Source organism: Candoia aspera, chromosome 4, assembly GCF_035149785.1.
Source record: "Candoia aspera isolate rCanAsp1 chromosome 4, rCanAsp1.hap2, whole genome shotgun sequence".
In the NCBI taxonomy this organism is placed as follows: Eukaryota; Metazoa; Chordata; class Lepidosauria; order Squamata; family Boidae; genus Candoia; species Candoia aspera.
Window position 1 is genome coordinate 58,002,998 of NC_086156.1, and position 21,386 is coordinate 58,024,383.

The 21,386-nt window shown below is 37.0% G+C and overlaps 1 protein-coding gene and 1 pseudogene across 1 annotated transcript in view; both read left to right on the top strand.

The window, feature by feature from the left end:
* The window catches only part of CNTNAP2 (contactin associated protein 2), a 1,282,126-nt gene that overhangs the window by 871,751 nt on the left and 388,989 nt on the right, over positions 1-21,386 (top strand). The gene's annotated exons all lie outside the window — the stretch shown is intronic.
* LOC134498112 (U2 spliceosomal RNA) lies at positions 17,411-17,519 on the top strand (annotated as a pseudogene).

The window sequence follows — 21,386 nt, forward strand, 5'->3', positions numbered from 1 at the left end:
AAGAATAGAACAGCAGCATATTTGCAACCCACTGCTTTTCAAAAGCTGCAATGTGGAGCCTCTTTGGGTATTTCCCTACTTTATCTAACCACAGTATGAACATAATCTGGCAACATCTTGTCAGGTTGCAATGTTCCTTTTGTTGGAAGTGTGTCTTCTACCACTGCACCACAAGGGGCAGTAGAGTGTAAATGGGGAGTTAGGAGTTCCCTCTTTACCTCTCACTGTGACAAACTTTGTCTGTGAGACTGAAGATCTTGGGTGCTTCCTTCCCACCATACTTCGTCTTCACTCTTGGTTTCTGACTCTCTGCTCAGAGCTAATATGAAGTAGCTAGTTATAGTAGGAGCTTTGCCTATCTCTCTCCCCCACCCCTTGTATTTCCTATAATAAACTTTTTCTGTTAAAGTCAAGAAAAGCTGCTTCACTGGTTCTTGCTCAGGTTACATTCCTACTCTCTAGAAACACACTCAGCCAGCTTCTTCCAACACCTGTGATGTTGTCTGTATCTCATCCTCAGTCTATGAGTGAGCCAGGTTTAAATCATCCTTAGCTGTTATGTTTTGCAAGTAGTGTTGTCCTGCAGGAGATATGGGCCTCTTTTAGTAAAATCTGGCACTCATCACCAACTGTTCTGTCACATTCAGATGACCTGTAAGGGGTTGTGACAATCTGATCTGATTGGCCAGGATGGTGCAGACACATGCCCCTACTTGGTCCCAGGCACTTTCTTCTGCCTCCATTTTTTTCTGTCTAAGTGGAAAGAACTAGGAACAGCACCTGGTGCCATGTACCCAAAAGCAATTTGCGACCCACCAAATTGCTCCTTGATGGCTGTAGGAAGTGGGAGAGCTGACTGCCTCAAAAAAAAAACAAAAAAAACTGCAGCTCCATACCATCAAACATTTAATTACACTTAATCTTTAATTAGACAAAACTTCATGTGAAAACATGCCTGCTGATCAGGTGATTGGTGGCTGTGGGATCTGCATGGTAAAGCAGAAGAGGAAAATTTCTCAAAATCCAGCAGCTCTAGCCTGGAGTTCATATCAAAAAGATCCAGCATTAGTAGCAAAGCAGTGACAGGGTCCAATCAATTATCATGGCTTCCAGACAACTATAAAAGTTTTGGCCTCAAAGTTGGCAGTACAGGACCTTATCTGAGATGCACATCTGAGCAACCTAGATGGCAGCACAGATGTCTTTACTGACATCTAGTGGTCACCTGGTTTTGCCAGGCCAGATACCTTCTTGCAATATGCGAAGAAGAGACTGTTACAAAACTTCCATTCACAGGCAAAGGTTTACATTTTGGAAGCTTCACCCAATGCAATTAATCCTGATCAGAGCTAACTGCAGAAACAGAGCTACTAGCTATAAATAACCTATTCCTGAGTAAGCCTTAATTCCCGAATAGATCATTACACATCAAATGCTCTTCTAGGCAGGCTGATATATTTCACCTATGCCCTTTGACAGTTAGTGTAGCAGCCCTCACATTTTCACACATTTGAAAGCTATTCCCCAATGTTGAGATCAGAATCCAGAGCTGGATTGCCAGGGACAACAGAGGATGTTACACCAAGAGCCAACAGCCAGGCTGTGGCACCACTGGATTGGACTTGGCAGATTATCTATGCAGCTCTGAGCATTTTCTCTTCATCCTCCATGGAAGAAGACTTCTCCAAAGGGGTCACAATAGTGGGGTCAGTCTGTCAAAGTTTTTTAAAATTATTTTCTACATCACAAAAATGCACAGTGAAAAGCAACATGGACCACCAACAGAGTTACTAAATTTTCTCAAAGCAAGTCATTGGCATCACTTCAAAACACAAATATAATTGGACATATTTGAACTAAATGTAGCTTTTTAGTTTATAGCCAGGGTGCTTTGTCTTTAGTATGTCTTTGGAAATGAGTTTAATCCTGTGCTAGGGCTGCCTGAAAATGAGATTCTTGGATTTTATTGTTGTAACAAAAACTGGCTCTTTATTATGTTAATACTATAACCCCTATGTTAACTTTACTTAGTGATCAAAAAGAAATACTGTCGTTAGCATAACATTTAACTGTTCCTTCTTGCCTTTAGCAGTTATACTAACCTTTTATTTGTAAACTGAGAAAATGTAATGGAAATCAGAAGAACCCCCTACAGTGCTACTTTACACTTTAGAGTAAAAGGCATTTAAAACATTTGTTTTCTATTCACTAAAAATGTCCAGACACTGAATCAAATTTTTACTTCATAGAAACTTAATGGTAGCCTCAGATGCTTCTAAAATTCTTCTAAAACTGAAATTACTTCTTTGGAGACCCTTGCTGTCTCACTTATTTGCTTCTTTGTATATTCCTCAGTTCAAGAATTATTTGTCTCCCGAACAGTTGGCATCATTTAAAAAAGAGAGAGAGAGAAAGAGAATAGAGCATGTTCCCAAACTTACGAATTAAAAAGACAAGGCATGGAAAGGAAGAGAAGGAAAAGGAGAGGAGAACAAGGGGGAGACCAGATTCCAAAGTTGAAAATGAAGTGTTAGCTGTAAGCCACCTTTCGTGCTCAGTTTGGTAGAAGCTGATATTTCCTCATTAGTATTTTTGCTTGACCAAGAACTGCCATTCTATTATCCCCAATTGAAGGATTCCAGATTGTGCTGTCTTTCAACAGTCTAGGTTTAGGGCAACTCTTCAGTTCAGTTCAGTTTTATTACAGTCACTGACCAGTACAAGATACAATTCTGTAAAGATATACACATTAGCCTTAAAATATGAACCATTTTTAAATTTGAATTTACAAGTTCCAATTAAATGTTGAAATACGTATAGAACATAATGTAAATGAGCCCCTTAATCAAATTTAAAAACAATTGTATTAATTTACATTATCATGACTAATATTCTATCAAATATAAGTATCTATAGAAATATGATACGTAAAATATTAAAAAGAGTAAAATATATAGACCACTTAAAGTTATTACACGGGGTACATTACTACATTTTTCCAATCATAATCTGATGTATCTTCATAGCAGCTGTGCAGAATCTGGCTACTTGCGCCAACTGTGACAGTTGGACGTTCATCTATAAGTAACATTTGCATATAGTCTATATCTTTCTGCCTAGGATATTTATTGATCAGAGGTAATATTAGTTTACTCCTGAGCTCTTTATAAAAAAGACAATGGAGAAGCACGTGGCCTGTGCTTTCTCTCTCTCCATTGTTACAAGGACACTGCCTTGCAGCTACTGGGATTTTTGTGTATCTGCCTTCCAAGACTGCAGAAGGGAGTGCATGGCTTCGAGCTAGGGAGAAAGCTTTCCGATGGCTAGGAATTTCGAGTTGAGAAAGGTAGTTAGCAGTATTGACAATATATTTATTATGCTCTGAAGATAGGAAATGAGGAGCCTTCTCTAAGTCCATTTGTCTCTCTAAGTCCTTTATCCTTTGCTTCAGGGTCAATTTTGCCTGTTCATAATCCATCCTAAGAATTAAATCTGTGGAAAACCCTAGCTTTGCGAGACTAAATTCAATATCCTTTAACCAAGATGATTGGAAGTAATCTTGGAAAATGAGTGGCGCTAAACCTTGGGGATAATGCTTAAGTTTTAGCCAAAGGTTCAGGGAAGCTAGATGCACCCTTGCCTCAACTTTTATCATCCCAACTTCCAATTGAAGATAAGCGTTTGACACACATTTGGGCATTTGGAGTACTGCTCTAATAAATTTTGACTGCACTCTTTCCAGAGGTGTAATGCTTGAAGTCGGAGCACCAAAACAGGACCTGTAGAGGAGCTGGGCTAATGTCTTCACCTGGAAGAGCTTAAGAGCTGCTGGAATATAGTGTCCTCCTTTACTCCAGAAAAACTTTAGAATGGCATTGGCTGATTTTTGTCCAGAATCAGCTGCATAATCAAAGTGAGGTTTCCTAGATCCAGTGGCATGCACAACTACTCCTAGGTATTTGAAGCTAGACACTTGCTCTATTCTGTGCCCATTTATATTCCAGGAGCGAAATTTCAGCCTTTAGCGAAGGTCATTATCTTTGTTTTCTGATCATTTATTTCTAACTGATTATTAATACAATATTGGGCCAAGGATGTCAAAGCTCTCTTGAGACCTATAGGAGTCCTAGAAAGTATGACCGCATCGTCTGCATAAAGCAGCAGGGCAATATTTCAGTCCCCTAATTTAGGAGGGTGAAAGTCTGAGTGACTTAGGCATCTTACCATATCATTAATGTAAAAGTTTAAAAGTAGGGGAGCCAAAATGCAGCCCTGTTTCACCCCCTTTTGTACTTTAATTGGCTTGGAAAGTGATCCAGATCTATTACATCTGATCTTCAAGGAGGTATCAGAGTGTAGGGCACGTATTAGGTAGAGAAGCCTGCTATCTATTGAGGCAGCTTCCAACTTCTCCCACAGCTTAGTCCTAGATATAGAATCAAAAGCTGCCTTTAAGTCTATGTAAGCAGCATACAATGATGTTATCTTGTTGGAACAATATTTTTCAATCAAGTGTTGAAGAATCAGGCATTGTTCAATAGTTCCTCTGCCCTCTCTAAAGCCAGCCTGCTGGTCTGCTATAAGATTTCTCTGGTCCAGCCAGTCTTTGAGTTTTTCTTGCAAATGTCTAGTGTAAAGCTTGCTAATTATATTCAGTAGACTAATAGGCCTGTAATTGGCAGGATCATCTGTCTTCCCTTTTTTAAAAATCAGGACTATAATAGCCAGGCCCCAATCCTCTGGGATTCTCCTTGAGTTATCAATATAAGTAAAAAGCGATGCTAAAATTGGGGACCACCATTCAACATTATTCTTTAATACTTCCACTGAAATAAAATCCATTTCCAGAGCCTTCCCTTTTCTAAGTTGTCGTATAAGAAATTTGATTTCAGTCACCAAGACAGGAGGCCACCTTCATTCATTTGTGTCAACATCACATTGTTAGGATCCTCATACATTTTCTGGAAATGATATTCCCACACCTCTGGTGAAATGTGAGAGTCTAGAATATTAGATGATCTGACTGTCTGGTTGGATAATAATTGCCAAAAAAGGGAGGCATTCTTCAGTTTGGCAGCTTCAATAAGATGTTTCCACATGGTTTTCATGTCCTGCTTCTTCTTATCAGCCACCAGTCTCTTATACCGTTTTTTGATGGCAAGAAGGTGTTCAAGAGACTTTGAATTTGCGTTGTTATTAGACTCTGTCTCAGATTTATATAGATGATAAGCTGCAGTGAGGGCTTTCTTAGCTTTGACACATTCTTTGTCAAACCATGTCTTAGAGAAAGTCACAACCCTTTTGATATCAGGGTTAGTAACGCAAGTTAATATTGGTTGTTATTTTTGTATTAAATTTTTATACAAAATCAATGGGTCTTGTGAGGTTTTGGGAGACATAAACGATGATCGAATTGTTTGTAAATCATCCTCTGCCAATGTCTTCCTCACCCTTTGATCAAGTTGTAAGGTCCAACTGGCACGACAACTTACTTGTCCTGCTGGAACAATGACAGGGGTAAAATATGTCTCCGGCCGCATCTGACTAGTAGATGTCTTCAAGTGTAGACATAAAGTAAGGTGGTCATTTTCTAGATGTGGAAGCACCTTAAAGGACTCCACTGAATGTAATAAGTTAATAGAGACTAGCATATAATCAATAGTACTTTTCCTAGTCCTGGCCATAAATGTATATTCTCCTGGGTGACCACTTTTAATAGAGCCATTTGGTATGTATAGATTAAGCTTGTTTGCAAACTTGGCTAGACAAATCCCAGCATAGTTAGATCTTTTATCTTTAAAAAGGCATACAAGAGTGGCATCAGGTAAATTGGGAGCGTGGGTTGGAGGATACTGCTGAAATTTAGAGAACAGTGTATGGTCATCAGGACCTAGCTTGGCGTTAAAATCCCCACCGAGGAGTACCAAAGCACTAGGGTATTCCAGAAGGAGGTTATCAACGTACTGCTCTAAATCTGACCACATTGCCTCAATTTCAGCTCTTCTTTGTATTGGTGGGAAATACACATTAATAATTAATAAAGAAATATTTCCCAGATATAAGAGTACGGCCATATTTATTTGATTAAGTGGCTGAATAGATTTATGACCTACTCTCAGTGCAGTGGAAATAAGGATTCCTAGTCCACCTTTCATCTGCCCTGACCCTCTGCCAGCGGTTGCCTCCAACTTGTACAAACAATAGACATTGCATACAAGATCATCGGTTGTCCAAGTTTCCTGTAACAAAAGGACATCCGTATCTAACAAATGATCTAAATGGTTAAGGCCTTTGTTATGATACCATCTGGCTATATTCCACGAAATAATTTTCAGGGGATTTATCTTATACTGGTCTGCATACCATCAGGCCATATGTGTTAATATCCTTGATCTAGACAAACCCTCTTTATGAGCCAAGTGGGTCCCGTCCATATCCCCATCTTCTAAAGATCCAAGGTTGGAAATTTCTAAGGGTTGCTCATGAACTTGGGCCACTGTAATAATTTTTCCTTTAGTTGTTTCCACTTGCTTCTGTGTGATATTAATACTTGTAGTGAGAGCAAAAGGCTCCTCTATCTCAGATATTATGCCTGGATTTTGTAATTCTTGGTTCCCATTGACAGCTTTCTGCCTACAGCTAGTTTGCTCTCTCTTTTCAGTGCATTCATATTGCTGTCCCAGGTGAGGATTTTCTTCTTGCATTGTTTGAACTGTTAAATTTAATAGAGGGTTCACTGTGTGGCAAGTTGCCATTAAAGCTCCTTTTAAGTCATTTAATTTCTTAAGTGTATCAGCTTGTCTATTATCTGGTAGAACACTGGGTACATTAATTAAGTTTCCTTCTAAAGGATCGGGAGGCAACTGAGTTGTTATCGGGTGGAGAGAATGTTTACTATTATTGTTCCTTGGCATAGTCTCCATTAATGAGGTGTCCTTGGGTTTATCTGCAGGAGTATTTCTACTATGAGTTAAAATTCTAGCACTCTCTTGGTTATGCTGAATTATAAGGGGACTAACTTCCTCTGAATGAAAAACTCAGATTGGAAATATTGAGAATATATTCAGAAAAGGTTTCATTTTTAGTAGCATACTAGGTATCACAGAAAGACCAAAAATCAACAAAATCCATCTAAAGCTGCCTCTGGCTGGTAGCCAGTCTATCTTTTGTAAATCTACAAATCGTTTCTCACATTGTAGTAACTCACTTAATGATTGTAGTATCTCTCTTTTCATCTCCCATTTGCCTCCATTAATTCTATTAGTTTGTATTTGAAGGGCTATCTTATTGGGTTGTAAATAACATTTACCTAATACAGTTTTTTTACCCTTTTCATCTATTTCTATACAGTTGTTTGTCATTTTCATATCTTCCCTTTTAGCGCCTAATAAAGGGTTAACTTCAGAGGCTGAAACTTCCCTTCCTCCACAGCCTAACTGCAAGGAGTGGTGTAAGTGTTAGCTTTATCAGAGGCCTCAGTTTGATTTGCATGATTCTTAACTGAATTCAACAAGGGAGTCTTTTAAAGAATCAACTTGAGTTTTGATCGTAGTCAGTAAATCAAAGATTGAGAGAACCGTCTGTGCTATCAATAGACTGTGTCTAGTTATAAATTCCAACGAGTTTTGGACTTCCAAGCTTTTATGATCAAGGAGTCCTTCCTTATTTAATTGTTCAGCAGCTGTGCAAACAGCAACAGCCTGTGGGAAAGGAGTATTTTCTATCAATGATGAAGTAAACTCCAACAATTGCTGACTCTCTATCTCAGCCTGTAAGTCCCACTCTAAAGAATCCTTTCTATTCAGTAGGTAAGTCAGGGAATCAAAATTTGCTGACGAGGTTCACTTACTTGTAACAAATCTGTCCACCTTCTGTTGTTTCAGTGGTTTAGATGCGGGTTGCGTTGCCGAGGGAGTCCTTTGTCTCTTCTTCCTTTTCCCCATATCAAAAGATATGTAGTATAAGTAAAATATAAATAAGCAAGGGAGGCTCCGTAGTAGGATGACAAACTATCTAAAGTTGAATGGTGAATTTAAAATGTGGTAAAATAGAAATAAAAGGAACTTGTTAGAGGAGCTTGTTACAAGACGTTGCAAGTGGGAAGCATTCCGTTTAGGGCAACTGAAAGTCGGTATGACAAATAAAGCCAGTTTCTTGCAGTTGATGACAGTAGGAATATCATATTTGGGATACTGGTCAGAGAGCTTTGAGCCCAAATCAGTCATTTAGGCTTATTCATCATTTGCTGGATGATATTGCAAAAATGTAAAAATTATAGCTTTCCAGATATTGTATCACAACTCCAGTCATCCTAGACGTTTGTCTTGTTGGGTGGACCTCATAGGAAATGAGTCTAATAATATCTGGAGAGCCATGGATACTCCACCCTTGCTGATAGCAGGTGTCATTGATTTAAAAGACAAGAGATGCTTCATTTTTTAGTTAAAATGTGGTGATGAATGTTTGAGAATTTCTGCTGTGACCGTGCCACAAAATTCAGCTATTCCAAAGTTGGAACTTTTTTAGTATCCAACTAATCCAAGTGCTGCAATTGGACTTTGGTCTTGAGAATTGCACTTGGGTTGTCTTTTTTTTTCCTCTTAAAAAATCATAATCCAGGCATGTCCCTGATGCTACTTCTTAGGCTAGTTGGGGGATTGGGGGATTGAAGTGCTGGAGAAAAACAGGGAAGATTTAAATAGTATATGGTTCACCGAAAAGCCATTTTGGATACAGTTGATCGTGACTGAATTGCTAGTGATGGAACTTGGTGAGTATAACTGTTTGCAAACCCCACATACAGCCATCTACCCTCTTCTAAGACAGGTGGGATAGTTTTAAAACAGTATGATAGATAGAAAGTAGGAAGGAGAAAGGAGAATTCTCTCCTCCCCTTATTTCCAGTTCATCATCATCCTTTAAAGATTAAGAGGACATTTCCTACTCCCCCCAATAATCCCCCCCCCAAATTGTATTTATATCAGTGAGCTGTTATACCAGTACATGTAATGTTGCTATGCTTTGTGGTAGATTATTTTTACTTATTTATGGCCCACTCCAGTCAGTTGACTGTGAGCAACATGCAATTCCCAAAATCCATAACTTGGGTTAAAAATAGACAAGAGAAACAGGCAAAATCAACTAAATGGTTAATTCCATAATCAAATCCAAACTAAAAACCATGCATTTTTTAACCATACATAAACTGAGAGTATAAACATTCAAAACTAAAGTAAAGCCAATTCATAGAGTAGATGCACACACAGAAACATTAAATAGCAGGGCTGTGGGAAGCTTTGAAGGACGATTTCACTTTGATAAAGTTCTGAATGAAACTTCCCTTTCATATGGTTCCTGTGCTCCTAAGACTAGGTCATTTCAGTCTGCTCCAGAGCCTCTCTTACAGAAATCACACTATGAAAGAAGGTTAAGAGGATCCTTCTTTGGCCAGAAGAAGCTCCTGGGCAGTGCATTGACAGGCCAAACGTCCTGGCCAGGGTATCTCTGTTGACTTCTCCTGCCTCTGCATGGGAAATTCCATTACAAATTAAGCTGCTCTGCAGCTTTGCTTATTATTTCCCTATCCTGAATATTGCTTGTCCCACCTACAGTGCCTTTCCTGGTATTTTCTGAGAGGGAAGCATGGCAGCCACAGTTCTGCTTTTGATCTAGTCCCTGCTATTTTTAGAGGTAATATTTGAACTGTTGAGGGAGCTGTTGTTCCAGATTATTTAATTCTGTGTAAAAACTGATAAAACCAAGTACATGATAAAGTTGCTGTTGGCAGAGTGCTGGAAAGCATTTGGCCCAGGAGAGATCAGAAAAGTCACACACCAGGCATTTCTATAAAAATAAATTTATTTACAGAAAGCACAAAAACATATTTACAGGCTTGTGCATTTTCACAGGCTCTCAGAGAGGAGAGAGCTCTCTCAGAGAGCTGCTTACTGGCTACAAGGCTAAAATAAAACTGAAATTAAAACAAGTCCAGGCAAGGTTCCTCCCTCAGGCAATGCAACTATTAACACCTAAACTGAGGACAATTAAATTTGACCTCTTCACCTGGCCAGAATGATTAGTTACCATAGTAACCTTAATCTGTAGCAGAAAACAATATACCAACAGTTGCCACTACTGTGGCCTCCACAAGAACATCTCTAATGGTTTGAGCACCTTTTCCTCTCATGCCTTGGTCACCTTCTGAGTGGTTTATTGCAATATGGGACTAGCCTTGAAGACCACTCAGAAACTGGTCCAGAATGCAGTGATGAAAGCAGTTATGGGCAAACTTTGATACCCCCATGTTACATCCTTGCTCTGCGAGCTACACTGGCTTCTAGTGGATTCCAGGTGCAATTCAAGGAGCTGGTTGTCACAAATAAAGCTGTTCATTGCACTGGACCAGACTATTTGCAGGACCACCTGTCTCTGATCATTTCTACTGATCCCATTATGATGGGTATATTCTGGACCCTGTCTATTAAACAGTCTATTAAACAGGAGAGTCTGAGTCTGATTACATTACATCAGTGTTTGAAGGCCTGGATGTTCTCTTGGGCATGGGGTCTGGCTGAGTCTGTCAGTGTGATTCTGTGTTTTCTTAGGATAAAGTTGGCTTTGTCACTGGGCATTAAGTTACTACCTCATCTGCATACAAATTAAGAGAAATTTATTTGAACAGGGCAAGCCCACAAAAAGCTGAGGGAAAAAATCACTTTAGAATCTAAAGGAACAGCTGATTTCTAGTAGGACTGTATTTTGATTCAGAGTGAAGAATAAAGCCAGGGTGAATTGGGGCAATTGGACAGGGATTTTTTTCTCAACTAAAATGGAACAACCAGTTCCAATCTGTTCTTTCTCCATAAAGAAAAGGCTATTAGATCTGGGCTACAAAACGCCAGCCAGTTGTAGGTTACTTAATAAACAAACCATGGTTTAGTGGGATGTGCAACCTCAACCACGATTCTCATGGAAAATCTTATGTAGCTATTACTTCTTATTTAAGACTGTAGTGATAGAACACAAACTTTAAATCATATTTTCTACCAGTATTCATATCTTTTTAATATTTTTTATTCCAAACTACAAAAGTTAAAAATGATTATGAAATACAGCCTTTTGACTTTCAATAAAGCTGTTTGGCTTCCATACTCAGACTGAGCTGCCAGTCTGAAATATTTTGTGGTAGCTCAATTATAACTTCACCTCCACTTGTCAATCATCCTTTTTACCATCGGCCATATCAAAGACACATTCATCTTTATCATTCTAATGACAGCTTTCCATTTCCTTGTCTTCATCATTACAGAAGTGATGGTCTTGTTTCTCAACAACATGATTAAGTCCAAAGTCATTTCAGAGGAGCTTTGGCATCTGCCCATCTTCTGTGTGTGTGTTTTTTTTTTAATATTTCATGCTTGCTTTTTAATTTGGTGTCTGTTTCCACAGGTGACATTGAATATATTGCATCAAGAATTGGAATGTTTTATGAGCTTGTACTGCAGAACCAAAAGGAGAGAATGATAACAGGGATATTATATAGAGACAAGGAAGACTATCTTTTTGTTTTGAAAAAGTTTGAATTAACTTTGAAGCACCCTCAAGAATATGGAAGGTGCTCTTTTTCTGAATATCATTGGGCATATAACTCATTCCTAGATTAAAAGAATACATTCACTCAAATCTATCATAACCAAGTCAGGAAGATACCCCGGCCATGTGATTTTCCAATACTTGCTGGAATTGGGTATGAAAGGAGTGATAGGAAATGGTTTTCCTTCTTATTTTTGTTTCTTCCAACCAAAAACTGCTTCAGTTAAAAAAGTAAATTTGTATGGCTCAAAGTTACAGCACATGCTTTGCATGCAGTTGGTGCCAGCTTCCATCACTTGTATCTCTAGCTAGAAGAGCCTCTGTCTGAAACCTGGAGAGCTGCTGCTCATCCATTCTTAGATGAACCAAAGCCCTGACTCAGTAGAGCTCAGCTTTCTATGTTCCGAAGACATGAAAAACAGAAACAAGAAACAAGGGTCATATTAAAATTAAGTTCGTGGTTTGTAAAGATTAGAGAGACAGAACTGGCGTGCTTGGAAGTACTGGTGAAAATTATAGCAATAATCTTAATAAATGTAGATGTAAGAATATACCTCCAGAGAGTCCCTATTTATGAGCTAGTGGAGAACTGCTACTCTGCACAGCATTTGTCTTCCAAAGCAGGTGCTCCATGAGTGCATAGAGCTGGAAATGAGAATTCACAGAATATTCCCTCACTCTGCTGCCAAGAGAAATGCTTAAATAGACAATTGTGCTTCCTACCAAGGATAATGATAGGAGAGGTACCAATTGCTTCATTTGGAGCTTAGACAGCAATTAAAAGTATCTCTTCAGAATGCTGCTGCTATTATTATTATTAATAATAATAATAATAATAATAATATAATTTTGTGTATCCATAGCTCATGCATATTTTCACAGTGCATTTAAGAACTTTAGTATGGGGTTGGAAATACAGGTTTGTTTGTTTGTTTGTTTAGCACTGAGACTGGATAGGGTGAAAATACAAATTTGATTTTGTAATCAGAAACAGGAATTCAAACCAGAAAAGAGAAAAGATGCCTACCAATTTTATTATCCTGTACCATGCAAAACAAAAAGCCAAGCAAATATACATTTGAAAGGTTTTACTGTCCTTTGTTTCCTGAGGTTAGCTGGGGGTCATTAGCCTGAGAGCATGAGGACTTGCCTTGAAATGTGAGTCATCAGCAGGAGAAAGGCAGGGATGTAAGTGTTTTCTGTGATGGTCCAAAGTTTTGGTAACAGAAAATTAGATGGCCTGGTCCAAATGTCAAGCCAAGGGTCTGAGTACAGGCCAAGGAGCAAGAGAAGAGGAACCCAGGTTTGGTTTCCAAGAGAGGAAGCAAAGGGCAAGGATCTAGGGGCTGCTCTTATATAGAGGCCCCCCTCGGGGTACTGCCATGGCTTGATTACGGCATTGCTGTCCTTTCTTCTCAAGGGGTCCTGCTGATTGCTTTTGCTTTGCCCTTTATAGTTGCCAGTGTGTTCTTGGGCATAGCGCCCCGCCAGAATCGTTACCTGAATCAGGTCTCACCAGCTCAGACTCGTTGTTTCCTAGAGCTGCAGCATGCTGGATGTTCATACTGATTGTCTGGCCTGCCTCTTCAGCCTCTGATTTAGGGGATTCAGAGGACATCATTCCTTGAAGTTATTCATTGCAGATATGATACATTGGCCCACTTGGCTATGCTACAAAAACAGGGTGCATTAAGTGGGAGCTTGGACTTCCAGGCTCAGAACCAAAAGGCCTGTTTTGAATGTTTGACTGCATTTCATTCAAATGCAATACAAAGGCAGAAAGATTTTGAATGCTTCTCCATAAGGAATAGTGGAAAATCAAAACAACCCCCTTGTTCCTTTATTTATATTCCTAGGGATGCAAAATTAGGTGGGGTGGTAGTCCTCACTTAGTGCTAATCTAATGAATACTGGCCATGAGGATAATTTTTAGGTTATTTTAAAAATTTTCCTGAAGAAAATAATGAAAGCAGTAGAATCAGAACTCAGCTCACCAAATGAACAATCACAATGAGAATAGGAGATGAACACCATAATACAAGCAAATATCTATCTATCTATCTATCTGGACATTGGCTTGAGGCTTCTTTCATAATATTTTCATATCTGATTTCTCCAACAGTAATGCTTAAGAAAATGTGGAAGGATATTTGGAGTTTTGGCAAGTTGTTTTAAAATAGAAGATCGTATTTGCTTTGAAAGGAATTAAATGAAACTCTGTTAGACTTTTCATAAATGATATATCTCTGAAGTTATCCTATAAAATAATTGATCTGTATATATTTATAAAAATCGCATCAAAACCATATGAATGTATCAGATTAACCCATTTAAATCAATGGGGCTTAGGTTAACTTTGATATGACTGCTTGTATCTAAGCAGTACCAGCTCAAGGGTTCATGGTATCCCTAAACCAGATTGACTAATGGCCCCAACTCACCCCAGTGTGAAGATTTGTATTTATAGAATGATTCAGAAGAAGGGACAGCATTGGTACCCATTAAGCTTTGGCCCCTAGGCGAGTACCTACTCAGTCTTAGCCTAAAGCTAAGTCATTATATGAGCTACATTAAAAATTATATAAGTACCTAATCACTACATATCTAGAATTACTGCTTCAATAAAAAATATATTAATTTTTATTCTCTGACTGTTATAGCAGCATGATAGGCCTCATTCTTGAACAGAAGACCATTAGGTTTGAATCTGTCAGTATCATTTATCATTTATTTATTGCTCTTTTCTGAACTTGGATTTCAGAGAGACTTATACACATCATTTCCACAAAATACAAAGAAAAGACATCATGTTGCGATTTTATGGCTTGTTTGTATCTCAGACAATTAGGACAACTAGCTTGGGAAATCAGAAAAACATCCTGGAAGATAGCAGTGGGAAACTATTTCTATATGTTTGGCAAGAAAAATACATTAGAATCTTTACCATTTTAGGCATAATAACAAAAGAGGAAATGATCATATATTTCTCTCAGCTTCTGATCACCCATCTTGAGTCATAAATACTTTCATTGAAGACTCTGAGGATCAAATTAGAATACAATATGGGATATTTATTTATTTACTTACTTACATTATGCTTTTACTCCAAGAGATTGAATTAATGTATGTAAACACTTCCTCCTCTAATTTTTCCCCACAACAATAACTTGTGTGACAGGTAGGGCTGAAAAAGGGGGCTGGACTAAATCCAACACTAAACTTCCTAGTGTAGCTATCTAAAAATTAAATCTTTCAGTGAGTACTGTTTATTTTTCATTTTGGGAAAAAAAGTTATTAAAAATCTGTACTATGGGTGTTATTACCTGGAGTAAGATATTGGTTCATGTGTGTGCATGAAATTCAACCCTTTCCTCTCAATTGCTCTTCTGAATAAAATAGTTCTTACAATTCCGATTTGTTCTATGAGATAAAATATATTATTGCCATAGCAGTATGATTTGTCCTTTTCAGCCAAGAAAAGTTAAATGCTCTAGCAGTCTGTTCAGCATGCGAACTAGGATGCTATTAATGATCTAATATATAAATTATTATATCCCCAGCAGTGCATATTTGTAGCTGTTTTATATAGCGTGACTCTAAGATGAAACTTACATCCTAAGATATGACAAACCTATTACTGTCCTATCCTCTATTGCTTTCTGGCATTATAACTCTGCAAACAAACTGCTTAATATCAGTCCGTGTTTCTATATTTCAATAAAACATCAAGAACACTCAAGCAGATGGATAAATGGGTATAATCAGGGAACAGAATATACCATGGTTACAATTTATCATTTACAATGTGCTTAATATGTAATTAAAGTTATACACCAGTTAAAACCATAAGTAAGTTTCTGCCTGTGAGCTTCTGACCTTAAGTAGGGACAAGAAACTCAAGAAAAGGTAAATAAAAGGCGAAGTCAAGCTGTCATATGAGAGAAATGTTAAAAGCCAAAGTTGGGGGGTGGGGGGAGAAAGACATGCACAAAATAAGGAAACCCAGAAATATAGCCTTAAAGTTCACCATTCCATTAAAAGTCAATTTTAAAGTGAGAAAATAAGGAAATCAGGTTTGATGGGTAAATTAATGTAAGATGAATGGCACAAATGAGGAGTTTAGAGAGAAAAAGGAACAAAGTGAGAACAAGACTGTATAGCATTTAATGACAAGGTCTGAATATAATAAGAGAAGTTGGAAATAATCCAGACATCAAACACTGAAGGTAAGTGGAATATAGAATTAAACCATGTACGTTTCTATAGATATTAAGACTGTGTGATCATTTCCATTTTCAATGGGGAATGTTCTTGTGTAAGTCAAATATATTGTAACAGGCATAGATATGAGCAATATTGGATTTCTTTTTTCTGTCCCCCCACCCAAATTGGAGGGTGTTCATGACACATCACTATTGAGCATGTTAGAACAATTTGTACTTTAGTTGTACTTTGTACTTTAATTTGTACTTTAGTTAGCAATCAGAATGGTTTTCCAAGAGAATAATGCCATTTAATTAGGGCAAGAATTATACTCTAGCTTTTAAATAACACATTTTGTGACAAAGAACTGATGAGCTTAATATTCAGGTGCTTATTACAGTACATATGTTTTTAAGGTTTCATGATCCTGGTTAAAAACTAATATGCTGGAAGTAAGAATTTTGTTTTCAAATGCAGCCCATGAGATCTAATGAAATACATTAGTACCATATTTGTATAATGTTGCTGCCTGATACTGTTTACTGTTTAGCTAATATTAGCAGTAGAAAATGTATGTCCATTTGACACAATACACTGAGTGTAAGAGAACATATAATAAGTAGGGTTACTTGCTCCTCAACTTGAAATCTGCCCTTTGATATTAGTTATGCTTATTTTTTGTGGATCTGAAATACTGAAAGGGCATTGCCTGCCACCATTATGCTATGCTTTATATATAAGGAAGCACCTGATTATATCTTATTGTTCATTTTATTTACTTATTCTATTTTAGAGACTTTTGAGGGGTTTATTTATTTTTCAAATTTCTATCACTAATATTCTAATATGATAATATAGTATAATATATAATATATTAATTAAAATTAAAAATAATTAATATTAAATTAATTAAAAATCTGTTAATCTGTTATATTATATTGTTATATAGCATATAACATAAAATATTATATTATAATAAAAAACTAATATTAATTCTAAGACTGCATAAAGAAATATCACTATAAAATTCAGTGAGTCCTCTTTGAAAATAATTTCTCTCTAGACAATGATGAAAATGGCTTCCTTTATTCTCCATGGTCATTTCAGCATTGCCAAGATTTCAGTGATAACCATCATAACCCTATATAGAAGAACCATACCTAACCCAATTGTTTGGTAAACATTTTCTTTTACTGAGACAGGGTAATCATTAAATTTCCTAAATATATTATGGGTCATTTCATCTCAGTAGTCATTAAAATTAAAGATGACTAGATCAATTTATGTTCCCTCATAATAATTATAAATTCTTAGAATTTCTGGTCTTTTGGGAACCACATTTCCCAGTATTCCCTGTGGAGAGGGGTTGATTAATAATGCATCCAACGTTTTATATGTAAGGTACATGAATGCATGCATGCATGCATTTCTTTTTTTATTGTTTATTTTATGACTAAAAACAATATTTGAAGACATTTGCCCGGCTTGTATGGAACATAGTTTGTGTAGACTAAATGTAGACTTCAAATTATCTACAGTTCTACACTGAAGTTCACCAGAAAAAGTTTCCAGAATATCAAATATTTGATTATTTTAAATGAAATACAGTAGTTATATTGCTTCTTGGCATTTTGGCTAAGATTAAGTGTAGTATCTCTTTTGATCAGTTTAATATCTGATAAGTTCTTTATCTGAGAACTACTGTACATACTGTACAAACTTCTTGTTCATTTTTTGCTCACCACTAGTGATAAACTTCCAAAAGGGTTTTGTCCAAAGACAGATAAATTCACACAGACAATGCTCACTGGCAGGCAAAAACATTTTGGTGGGCAAAAAAGGAGCCATACTGTGTTTCAGTTGCTTAGTAGTGTTGCGTACTCCTATTATACTGTGGAATAAATCATGAATTTAAAATCTGAATTTAAATTACAGATTGAAAGTAATCACTTATTGCAAAAGTGCATTATTTTCATTGAGCCACATTGTCTAGGAAACAATTCTTTTTCTTGCTAGATGAAAGCGTTCTTCAGTGATTGAGTGCTCTATCTAATCACCATCTTGTTTGCCTAGAAATAACTTCAACAATGTATCATTCTGCTACAGAAAATTTCTGTCCTATCATAGAGTGGGAGAGAGAAAATGCTAAACTGCCAGACTTACAACTGTAACAGTTATCTTTTGCAACCCCATTAAACTCTATTTTCTATGTATATAATTTTTATTAAGGATTTTAATTACAATAGTAAAAACTAATACAAACTTAACTTAAAGAAAGAAATGAGAATAGAAAGAAGAAAGTGTGCAAGAAAGAAGAAAGAGAAAAGAAAGATTATAAGAGAGAAAAAGAAAAGAAATATATAAAGAAGTGACTTGCAACCTTCATTACAAGTATAGACAAATTTAGTAATTCTTCACCCCAATAAGGTTACAAACATATATATCTTCATCCCATATCCCCTCCCTTTTCTATAAGCAAATCCATAAAACATCAAGTTTTCAATCCTGGTGTCAGCAAAAAGTCTGTAAAGGCTTACCAGAATTTTGCAAAAAAAAAAAAAAAGTCTTATTTTAACCTTGATCAAATAAGCCAACTTTATATTCCTTCCTTTTATTTCTAACAGTCTTAATCTTATTTCATTCAAATATTGTCATACAATTTGTTCTCTCTTCAATTCTTCTTTATCCCATTGCATAGACTTCTTCAATGGTTTAACAATCCTCTTGTAATGACTGTATTACTCAACTTGCCATCAAATTCGATTCATACGTGGTTATAGTAGAAATCACTTTAATGGAGCATAGTATACAGAATAGTGGAAAAAAAGTTGCTAATGAAAGTTCCCATGTTTTCCCCAAGTTAAACAACCCAAAGAATTCAACCCCCCTCCCTTTCTCAGGCATGCAGCCCCCCTCTTTGCACCAGTCAGTTCAGTTCCATGCAGATGTCTGCAACGGCTCGGCAGCTTGACCTTGGATACCAGAGATAGTCCAAACAAGATGCTTTCATACTCCTGGCATGTTCCCCCTCCCAATTCTACTGATCCTCAAGTCCCAACACAAGTTAACTCCATTCATGCATGCAAATCCAATCAGATGTTCTGGGAATGTTTGATCACGAAGCATGACACCTCTTTTGTAGATCCAATAAGAAAACATTTCCAAGGTCAATCTCTTGGTTTGTCATTTATATTTTCCCTTTAATTTTTTAAAACTTGAACTAGTTTATTTTGTATATTCAATAAAGCATTTTTTTTCCAAATCATTCTCCTGGCCTGTCATTTGTAGTTCCACGTTCTCTGTCGTGTCAGACAAAATTTGTTCCACATCTGTCATCCCCTCATTAACATCTTTTGGACATCATCTATCCATAGAGTCAGACATCATTACTGACACTGTTGATATCGTAGCTACTAATTTCTGGCTCCATTCTTCAAAGATTTCCTTTAATATTCAATATTTAATATTTTTCAACATACAAGTATGGATTATGCTGGTGCAAATTTGTATTACATAGAATGTTTTTTCTTGTATCTGTATATATAATACATCTTTTCCAATGAGATACTGGCTTGTAATAATAGTTGTATATTTTATTGTATTTTTTTTTTTTTTAAATGTCTTAAAAAGCAATTACTGATTTAATTTTATTGTGGGATTTGTTGCTTTTAGTATGCTTCAAGTTTTTGCTCACCACCTAGAGACTTTGATAATGGGTGGATTAGATATCTAATAAAAAATTAAATAGCAACAACAACAACATTATAGGGTCTTCTGTTAACTGAGGCCTCGGTTATATTTCTGGAGTTAATCTAATGTCTTTTCAGATCACAGATATATCTTGGAGACATTCATTGAGTATCTGCTGAACATGTTGCATTTTCCCTTAGTGAGCATGTTAGAATTTCAAGTTTATATAAAATAGGTATTGTTGCTCATAGTGTGTATAATTATCCCATTAACATCTTGCCTAAAAAGATTTTCTAAGCTTTATTATTTTTTCTAAAATGGATAAAACCTTTTCAACCATAACAATATGGCTAAAAAGTAAATGTGAATATTTACCAACAACACTGATGTCAGCATTATTTCATCTTTAATTATTTTTTATATTATTGTCTGCCATTAATCTCAGCATTCCCAGGAGAATACAGAGGTAATTTATGTAGTTAAAAACAATCCATGTCTGTACTATCTAGTCTTTTAGAAGAACAGAGTAGCCTATACTGATATAATGTACAGCTGCTATGCTCTATTGGATATTGAGACTCACAACTCCTGCTCAAGCAGTAGCTAGAAGTTTATGGTTCAAAGGACATTTTCTAGCTCTGGTTGATGCACCAATTGTGACAAGGGGACCTAACTATAGCAACTTACACTTTCATTACCATGTGGTAACACCAATGTTTCTCAACCTTGTCAACTTTATGTATGCTGGAAATTGAAGTCCACACATCTTAAAGTTGACAAGGTTGAGAAACACTGGGTTAGACTAATGCAATGTGCTCTACATGGGGCTGCCTTTAAAGACCACTGCTGTCAGCCTTCTCTTCTTTAGGCTAAACTTGCACAGTTCCAGGGCATACAGTAGCAACCTTCCAATACTTGAGCAGCTACTTATAGGAAAGAGGGTATGGATGTATTCTCCATAGCACCTGAGGGTAGGACAAGAACCAACAGGTGGAAGTTTTACAGAAGGAAATTAAAAACTCAAAGGAATTTCTATTAAGCAGTAGAATACCCAGCCTTCTGGAGGCTTAAGGTTTTCAAGCAAAGCTAGATTCCCATATGTCTGGAATCATTCCTGCCCCAGACAGGGGGTTAGACTAGAAGACCTCCAAAGGTCTCTTCCAGTCCTATGATTCTGTGGTTCTTTGGTGCTACTTGGAAACTATAACGAGTCCAGAATGCAGTGGTCCATTTGCTAACTGGCACCTGATGCTAGAAACATATTATACCTGTACTATATGTCTTGCACTGGCTACCACTTAGTTTCTGGGTACAATTTAAAATGCTGGTTTTGACTTATGAAATCTTTTATGGCTCAGCACCTGGCTACCTTGCAGGATCATTACTCCAGCCTGAATCAGCCCAACTTGTTAGAGCATCCAGGGTAGTTAGTTGTTAGTTCCCCACTTCTGAGAAGTGAACCCAGGAAGGGTTGTTTTTCAATGGCAGCACCAGTCCTCCTATGTTTTCCCACAGTCTGCTGGACATTCCATCATACTACATCATAGAACCTGCCAAAAGACCCTTGGATTGTGATGGAATAGAAATGGAACAAATAAATGAAGAACTATTTGCAAGCCACAAAGAAGCATGCAGTTATAACCACCTGAACAAATAGTATTTGCTTCTTTCCTGAATCAGCCCCATATCTGCATGATCCCATCAAATCATCTCTCTTTAGCAATTGAGCCAATATTTCCTGCTCTGATGCAGCTTAACAGGAAGTGCATGATGTCAATTTTCCAGTGCAAGCAATGGGGTTTTACACTGCTTCTTTCACCACTTCTCTTACAATGTTATAACTTTTCCTAAGAATGTACTTTTCCTGGATCTCTGGGTAGGTTATTTACTTGAGTTACTGG